Source organism: Balaenoptera musculus, chromosome 3 (assembly GCF_009873245.2).
Source record: "Balaenoptera musculus isolate JJ_BM4_2016_0621 chromosome 3, mBalMus1.pri.v3, whole genome shotgun sequence".
In the NCBI taxonomy this organism is placed as follows: domain Eukaryota; kingdom Metazoa; phylum Chordata; class Mammalia; order Artiodactyla; family Balaenopteridae; genus Balaenoptera; species Balaenoptera musculus.
Genome location: NC_045787.1, coordinates 95,360,119 through 95,370,053, shown reverse-complemented (window position 1 = coordinate 95,370,053; position 9,935 = coordinate 95,360,119).

Genomic DNA, 9,935 nt, shown 5'->3' with positions numbered 1-9,935 from the left:
AAATAAATAAATAAAATTGGTACAAATGTATTAAAAAAATTCAAATTAGACATACACAATTTAAAATATATATATATATATATATTGTGGCCCAGAAGTAACACATATCAACCCTGATCACAACCCATTGGACAGAATTAGTCATATGTCCTCCCCTCTCATAAAAAGGCCAGGAGGTATGTGCCTAGTAGACAAAGAGCTGAAAATATTTGCTGAACAGCATTAATGACTTCTGTATTACTCAAAAGAATTGTTATTTTAAAACATGATTTAATAAGCAAAAACTGAAACTTTAAATTCTTTGGATTTATTCATTATGGGCTAATCCTACTGATGCCCAAATCATTTTTAAACTTGAAATATACTATACAGGATCCAATAATGTTTTACAATTTTAATTAAATTATAATTGTTAAAGAAATTCTATTTTCTTATCTCTTAAAATGTAAGCCTTCAATCAATTACCAACTCACCAACCATTTGGACCTGATTACTTGAGTCCTAAATTACCATAACCCAATCCTTGGGGAGATTTCATGAAAAGAAGAGATTATACAAAAAGAGAAACATCTTCCTTGGGTCTTGATCATTAACTCTCTCCTTCAGAACAGAGAAAGTCCTACTTTTTCAGGACTAAGGTCCAATGAAATATCCTAAATCCTCATCAGTATCTGGTAAAATACCTTACCTGTAGGTGTTCGAAGGACACATAACATAAATTTTGAGATTCTCTTGGAGTTATTTAGTTCTAACTGTTCTGCTTTTCATCCACTCTGTTTTGTTTTTGTTTTTGTTTTATGAGATTTATTTGTGCTTTTTAGTGAGTGGCTAGAAGCAAAAGAACTGTATTTCCTCAACAAATTATCTCCATAAAAATTCAACAAGTTTTAAAGAAGAAATGATGCTCAGAATTTCAAAAGTACTTGAGTTTTAGTCAAATTTCCCATCTACTTCTCAGGATAACAAGGAGCAAATAAGTCAAGTATACACTGCTTCTGGAAAGCTCTTTTAGTGAGACTATGGTTGCAGTCATCTGTAACTTGGTTTCCAAACTGTGTCAGAAAAAATTTTCCTTTTCATTCATTATGGAGGACCCTTCTCCCCAGCCATGTGAGTTTCCTGACAAGAAGATTTTTAATGCTGTCTTTCAGTGGAACACTGAGTAAATTCCGTGATCACAGTACAGTATGCCTGATTGGCCAAGACTACAGGAACTTTAGTTAAATTCTTCACCAAGGAAAAACAGGCACTTAGATTTTTCTCCCACAGCTGTAGCTAAATCAAATAACATGGCTTGCAAGTGTAGATGACATCCCATTATATTATTGCTGGGTTATAAGTTCTATAAAAAACTTTCATGAGCCCCTCAAGTCAATATGCAAATGTGCCTTTCATAGAATTCTTTTTAATGGAAGGAATTAATTGTAATTCAAAGTGCAAAATAACAGTTGTCCAACTTTGTGAACTATATTATCATGTTTAATCTTATAAAAAGCACTCACCCATTTTCCAAGGCCACTTAGCTATCATTGAGGTCATCAGAAGCTTTTATAAAATAAACCTGATGTACTTCTTTTTAAGTTGCACATCCTCAAGACATGTTATACACTTAGCTATTATGTTTTGACTGATAATCCTAACAAAATAGGTAAGATTTCCTCCAGGGAATATTCCAGAATAAAACATTTTGGAAAGTAAAAGAGTAGACAGAAGTAATGAGTTAACAGCCGAGACGTAAGTATGCAATTCCTTACCAATGATTAATTAATCACTAAATGGTATATATAAACTTTATATAAGTGTTTGGGTTTTTGCTCTCTTCCTGTTTTTCATGAGTTTAAAAAGAAACAGCTTGGAAGTTAGTTGACAAAGGGATTTGGCTCTAAAATAGTGATAGCAATCAGAGAAAAACACCAAGAAATATTTCTCTGTTGTGTGCTAGTAGCAACTAATCAATTGCATATTTGCTATTGGTCTTTCACAGAAAGCTGTAATAGTTATTTTATTTTTGTGGATCATTAAGATAGTTCTTATTTGCAATATTTCACCTCTCACGCTGATAAAATGTTAAAACGCAGAGTGGGGGAAATCATGTATTTGAAATCCCATGTTTCTAGTTGTGTTTATAAAGTATTACAACTCTGTGAAAACTCTGATTACTGACTCAGATTCTGGAACAGCCTGTTATAATTCACTGTTATTATCTGTCTAATCAAAGGATAAAGACAGTGATTTCTGCCTTTAGGCAAAATTCTCCTTAGTCCCACTATTTCTGTTTCCATTTGCAGTGGTTTAGTGCACTGCCCTGGTTTCTGATTTCTTAAAGACTGACAATCTCAAGCTGAAACTCATTTTTTCTGGGCCTCTGTCAGCACTGTGTAAACCTACTATGACATATAAATAGTACTCAGGAGTCTTCCATGAGAAACTTTGCTATGCAGCATATTCTGTCACCTCCTCAAACTCTGAGACCACTCACAGCTACTGACACCACAGACAGTCATTGAATGAGACTTGCAGGTGCAGTGTGTGATATAAAAACAGATTGTTACTGATTTTTTTCTTATGAAAATATTACCATCTATACCATTTAAAAATATTTACAAAAATCAAATTGCAAAGCTGGATGTAACTCTGAAAGGTCATCAAGTCTTTGAGGAGGATTGCACCGCTGAGGGGGTCCTTTACATGTTTCTTCACACTTGGGGGATTGCTTAGATTGAGGCCATTATTTCTAAAGTTCTCTACAAACATAACTATATCATTTGATAACAATGATAGAGATGGTAGAATTTAAAACAGTTTCTAATGTGGGACTTTGTATGTTCAAGGAACTTGTGAATATTGCAGAAGGAAATTGGACGCTGAAATGATAAAAGAGAATGAAAAGAGATATTATTAGCAAAGAAATATTAATTATTTGGGGCTACATACTGCCCCCCATGGTTAAATATTGAATTCATTCATGTCTATAAAAATGTTATCTAATGGTGAGCAACTGTTTTCCATTTGCACTGTAATGACTCAAAAAAAGCAGGTTTATTACCCGAGTTATCTCAATAATTGCTGTAATTTGTCTGTGGAACACAAGTCAAAACACGGAAATAAACCTAAAGTGACTGCTAGGCTGAGGTACATCAACCTTCTGTAAACACTGAGACTTGAAGACTTTGTTGTCAGCAAAGAAATGTAAGGACTAAAAAGATATTTATGAAGAGGATCCAACCCACTCTTTGGCGGTAAGTAAGTATAATTGTGTCCAAAGGCAGGAAGATGAGCAAAGGACTTTGCATTTGCTTCTAGCTTCATTCTTTCATTTATTCACTGTTTCATTTAACAGTTTCCTGTCCTGTATGTTGAGCTTTGTACAAGGCACTAGTGATATGCAGAAAAAGGTAAAGATCCTGTCTCCCAGGTGTTTCCAGGGATTTCAGTAAGGAGATGTGATGCCAGTAGATGGAGGGATTTACTCAAAACCATGGAACATTTTGAACAAAGGTAAGGCTGGGGCTCAGGATGCAACAAAATTATAATCAAAGAGTTAGTACAACAGGGTGTACTTTGGACAAGTGAATACTAGGGATTTTTGGTTTATTCCCTTGCTTTTAGCTCTAACCTCTACCTCTTCTGAATGCAACTAACAGTATAGAAATAATTTAGAAGTTGAATAAATGGTGAAAGAGTAGCTTTCAGAAAAATAAATTCTCCCACTCAAAGAGACAATCCTTTTATAAATGAAAAGATATTTGAACCACAGTCATCTGAGGAAGTTTGAATTTTTTGGTTCTTGTTTTCTCAGAAGCCACATTCTCAGACTAAAGCTATATTATTTCATCTATGGAGAAAGCACTAAGAAAGCCCTTTACAAGTTAACATTTCCTACTCTTTTCCTAGGAATCAAATTAAATTTTAATGAATTGTTTTTATTTTGAAAACTAAATTATAAATTCTGATTTTATAATATGTTATTAGGTTGGTCAGGACAGGGGGAAGGCCATAGCAGTATGGCTAATTTTGGTGACAATTTTCAATTGATATGTCATAATCAACATATAGAGCCTTAAATTATAATTCTCTGAAGATTATACATTTGAATATGATTTTTTTTCTACTCAACAAATATTTAGTGAACATCTGCTCTGTGCCAGTAGTGGTCTAAATGCTGAGGATAAAAAGTAAGAAAAACAGGGAAAAAATCCCTAGTTTTATGAAGCGCACATTCTAGAGGGGACATACAAAATGCAAATAGATAATTAATGCATAAAATATCACATATTTGATCTTGATTATCAGAAAAAGTGAGTAACTATTACAAAATTAAGACAGTTACATGGATTCCTGGGGGTGCAGCAAGAAAATTTTGCTGTTAAAAACATTTAACTGGTTTTTTACTTTGAGTTCATTGAGTTATGTTTACACAGTATTTGGGAAACACTATGAGTTATTGAAATACCTACAATGACTCAAATACAGCATTATCATACAAAATTTACCATGATGGTAAAGTACAGAGAGTTTATTTCCCAACTGTGAAGATGTTAAATGCTGTATATTACATTAAAATAAGACAATCGTAAAGACAGATAGAAAATGAAAGTAAAATGATTTCCAATGAGTTTCACAGTTAAATGGAATCTTGAGAATCATGAAGCCCAAACTGCTCTTTTTGTATAATGAAAATCAAATAAATAAGCAAACAAAAATCAGAAAAACCTAACAAACAAACATCCAGAACATATCAGGCCAAGTGGACATTAAGAAGGGATTAAAAATTAGGGATAATAAAAAGAATTATACACCCTGAACAAGTGAAATTTATCAAGACTGGCATGACATTAGAAAATTGATTAATATAATCCATCACATCAATAGGCTGAAAAACAAAAATCACATGATTTTAAACACAGATACAGATAAAACTTTTGACAAAATCCAACACCTATTCATGATAAAAACTTTCAGTAAACTAGGAATAGAGAGAAACTAAACCTCAACTTGACAATGAATCTGTACAAAAAACTTAGAGGTAACATCATAATTAATGGTGAGAAATAAGAAACTTCCTAAGATCAGGTAGAAAGCAAGGATGTCCTTTCTCATCTCTCCTTTTCAACATCTTATTGGAAGTACTAGCTAATGCAACAAGACAAGAAAAGGAAATAGAAAATATACAGTTTAGGAAGGAAAGAATAATACTGTTATTGTTCACAGATGACATGATCCAAAATAGCCAATGCAATATTGAAGGAGAATAACAAGTTGGAAGACTGATGCTACCCAACTTCAAGAATTACTATAGACTTAGAGTAATCAGGATGGCATGGTATTGGTAAAAAGAATAGATAAAAAGATCAAGGAAGCAAATAGAGAATCCAGAAATGAACCCACATTACTATAGACATCTGATCTTTGACAAAGGAGCAAAGGCAATACAATGGAGCAAAGACAGTCTCTTTGACAAATGGTGCTGGAATAACTGGACATCCACATGCAAAACCATGGAAGTAGACACAGACATTACACCTTCCACATAAATTAACTGAAAATGGTTCACAGACCTAAATGTAGAACACTAAAGTATAAAACTCCTAGAAGATAATATAGGAGGAAATCTAAACGACCATGGGTGTGATGATGACATTTTAAATACAGCACACCAAAGGCATGATTCATGAAAGAAATGATTGAAAAGCTGGACTTCATTAAAATTAAAAAAAAAATTTTCTTCAAAAGACAATGCCAAGAGAATGAGAAGACAAGCTACATGGAAAAAATACTTGCAAAAGTCACATGTAATACAGAAGTGTTATCCAAAATATACAAAGAACTTTGTAAGCTCAACAATAATAAAAGAAACAATTTGATTAAAAAAGGGCCAAGATCTTAAAAGACATCTCACCAGAGAAGATATACTGATGGCAAATAAGAATTTGAAAAGATGGTCCACATCAGATGTCATAAAAAAAATGGAAATTAAAACAACAATGAGATATCACTACACGCTTACTAGAAAGGCCACAATCTGGAACACTGACAACATCAAACATGAAGAGGATGTGGAACAACAGAAACACTCATTCACTGCTGGTGGGAATGCAAAATGGTAGTACCACTTTGGAAGACAGTTTGATGGTTTCTTTTTTTTTTTAATAAATTTATTTATTTATTTATTTATTTTTGGCTGTGTTGGGTCTTCGTTTCTGTGCGAGGGCTTTCTCTAGTTGTGGCGAGTGGGGGCCACTTTTCATCGCGGTGCATGGGCCTCTCACTATCGCGGCCTCCCTTGTTGCGGAGCACAGGCTCCAGACGCGCAGGCTCAGTAGTTGTGGCTCATGGGCCCAGTTGCTCCGTGGCATGTGGGATCGTCCCAGACCAGGGCTCGAACCCGTGTCCCCTGCATTGGCAGGCAGATTCTCAACCACTGCACCACCAGGGAAGCCCCAGTTTGGTGGTTTCTTAAAAAACTAAACATACTCCTTAAGAATATAAAGGGAATCAAAGTCCTAAATGTAACAATTAACTCATCTTGTTAATATCTATCTCAATGCTGAATTTTGAAGTGCAACTTTTGAATGTCAAAAAGAAAATTATAATGGTTACAATTTATTGGGCACCCACTATGTGCCAGTTAACACGTAGGACTTTACTACAAACATTTGATTCACATATTTTATCCCCATTTTTATGGATGACAAAAGTGAGACTAAGAGAGCTTATATAGTTCATGGTTAAACACCTAGTGAGTAGATCATCCATATCCAGACCCAGGTCTGTCTAAAGCCAACACCTGTGTTCTCAGTAATTCTAGGTCGAAAGTCAGGTAAGCAAGGTCTAGCCCCAACTCTTCTCTTGTTACCAATTAGTTTCTGCCTCAAATTTGTAAATTATAAATAAAAAATCAAACAAACAACAAATGTGTAAGGACATAAGTAAAAGGCTGTATAATTCAAATTAGGAAGTGATAAGCCAAAGAGAGGGAAAGAAGACAGAAGAGTACATGAGAAAAAAGTATATATAAAGCTGAGTGGAGAAATGTGATGAGACTAAGCAGAAATAGAAACAGACAAAAAAGATAACTGAGAAGTAAAAAGGGAAATCAACTCTTAAATATGTGTTTCTTGATAGTCAAGGAAGCAAAATAAAAGTTCAAGTCTATTGAAGTGAAAAGAGAAAATGGTAAAGGTGGGGAAAAAAACAGAATGGCAAACCAAAAGATTTTATGTTCTAAGAGATATAGGTAATATTTAAAAATAAGAAATTTTCACCATACACAAAAATAAATTCAAAATGTATTACAGACCTAAATGTAAGGTCAGACACTATAAAACTCTTAGAGGAAAACATAGGCAGAACACTCTGATATAAATCGCAGCAAGATCTTTTTTGACCCACCTCTTAGAGTAATGAAAATAAAAACAAAAATAAACAAATGGGACCTAATTAGACTTAAAAGCTTTTGCACAGTAAAGGAAACCATAAACAAGATGAAAAGACAACCCTCAGAAGGGGAGAAAATATTTGCAAATGAAGCAACTGACAAGGGATTAATCTCCAAAATACACAAACAGCACATGCAGCTCAGTATCAAAAAAAACAAACAACCCAAACAAAAAATGGGTGGAAGACCAAAATAGACATTTCTCCAAAGAAGACATACAGATGGCCAAGAGGCACATGAAAAGAGGCTCAACATCACTAATTATTAGAGAAATGTAAATCAAAACTACAATGAAGTATCACCTCACACCAGTCAGAATGGCCATCATCAAAAAATCTACAAACAATAAATGCTGGAGAGAGTGTGGAGAAAAGGGAACCCTCTTCCACTGTTGGTGGGAATGTAAATTGATACAGCCATTGTGGAGAACAGTATGGAGGTTCCTTGAAAAACTAAAAATAGAAATATCATATGATCCAGCAATCCCACTCCTGGCCACATACCCAGAGAACACCATAACTCAAAAAGGCACATGCACCCCAATATTCATTGCAGCACTATTTACAATAGCCAGGACATGGAAGCAACCTAAATGTCCATCAACAGAGGAATGGATAAAGAAGGTGTGGTACATATATACAATGGAATATTACTCAGCTATAAGAAGGAAGAAAATAATGCCATTTGCAGAGACGTGGATGGACTTAGAGACTGTCATACAGAGTGAAGTAAGTCAGAAAGAGAAAAACAAATATCGTATATTAACACATGTATGTGGAATCTAGAAAAATGGTACAGATGAACCTATCTGCAAAGCAGAAATAGACACACAGACATAGAGAACAAACATATGGACACCAAGGGGGGAAAAGAAGAATGGGATGAATTGGGAGATTGGGATTGACATATATATACTACTATGTATGAAATAGATAACTAATGAGAACCTACAGTATAGCACAAGGAACCCTACTCAATACTCTGACCTAAGTGGGAAGGAAATCCAAAAAGGAGGAGATATTTGTATGTGTATAGGTGATTCACTTTGCTCTACAGCAGAAACTAACACAACATTGTGAAGCAACTCTACTCCAATAATAAATAAATAAATAAATAAGGTATTTTGCCATTTGCAACAACATTGCTGGACTTGGAGGGTATCACACCTAGTGAGATATGCCAGATATAGAAAGGTAAATACTGTATGTTATCACTTATATATGGAATCTAAAAAATAAAACAAACTAGTGAATATAACAAAAAAGAATTAGACTCACAGATATAGAGAACAAACTAGTGGTTTTCAGTGGGGAGAGGAAGAGAGGAGGGGCAAGATAGGGATGCAGATTAAGAGGTACAAACAACTATGTATAAAATAAATAAGCTACAAGGATATATTGTACATCACAAGGAATATAACAAATACTTTATAATAACTATAAATGGAGATAAGCAATAAAAGTTTTGAATCACTATGTTGTGTACCTGAAATAAATATAATATTATAAATCAACTATATCTCAATAAAACTTTTTATAAATAAATAAATAGATAAATAAATAAGAGGAGGAGGACAAAAAGAAAGGGGAGAGAAAAGTGGCAATGGGAAACATTTGTAGGCAGACATTAGAGAAATTCCGAATAGATATAAAACGAAATGCAACGAGTATAGTTGGCATTACCTGAGAAATAATCAAAAAGAGGAATATATGACAATAATGACTGAATATGGGTATAGAATTTTTTAAATAAAATAAGTTAAATATTGTAAATGGACCTAATATAAGGTACGAAATAGGATAATAGGGCTACTATTTATATATTGAAACTAGGAGGATTTTGATAAGCCAAACATCTGCTGAAGGAATTACTTCCTGACAATACTAAATTGTTAATACAGTTAAACAACATTGAATACATTTCTAAAATTGGCTTATTTTGAGTTGCCCAAATTCAATTTTCTGCACATAATTTAGTACGTAAAATTATAAAAAACAATATGAATCTTTACATGCATCTCTTTTATATGCTTTTATATTCTTTGTAATAGTCTTTTCTTCTTTCACTGGCATAACTGATTAAGAAATTGAAAAAAGAAAACAGTTCAAAAACAAAGTATTTATAAGTGCAGTAAGAACAGCTAACAAAGATATATGGATGTTAAGTGCATGAAGTCCATGCAGTCCAGAAACCTGCATAGGTAAACTATAAGCATTTCTACTCTCAAGGTAGGATACCCAGAAGGTCACTCTCTTTCAGGAGAGGCTCAGCTGTTCTGAGAGAGCAAACTTGCTGGGGTGGCATAGCCTGTCAAAGTAAGTGTTGGTAGCTCCTTCCTTCTGGAGAAGGTGCTAAGGTTTAATTTCAGATCTATGACTTTTTTCTTTCTTTGATCTACTATTAAATATTTATGGAGAGATAAAGAGGAAAAATTACCTTTAAATGCCACTAGTATAGTTAAAACTATTTTTGTGTCTCAGTTAGAAACCTGAAAATG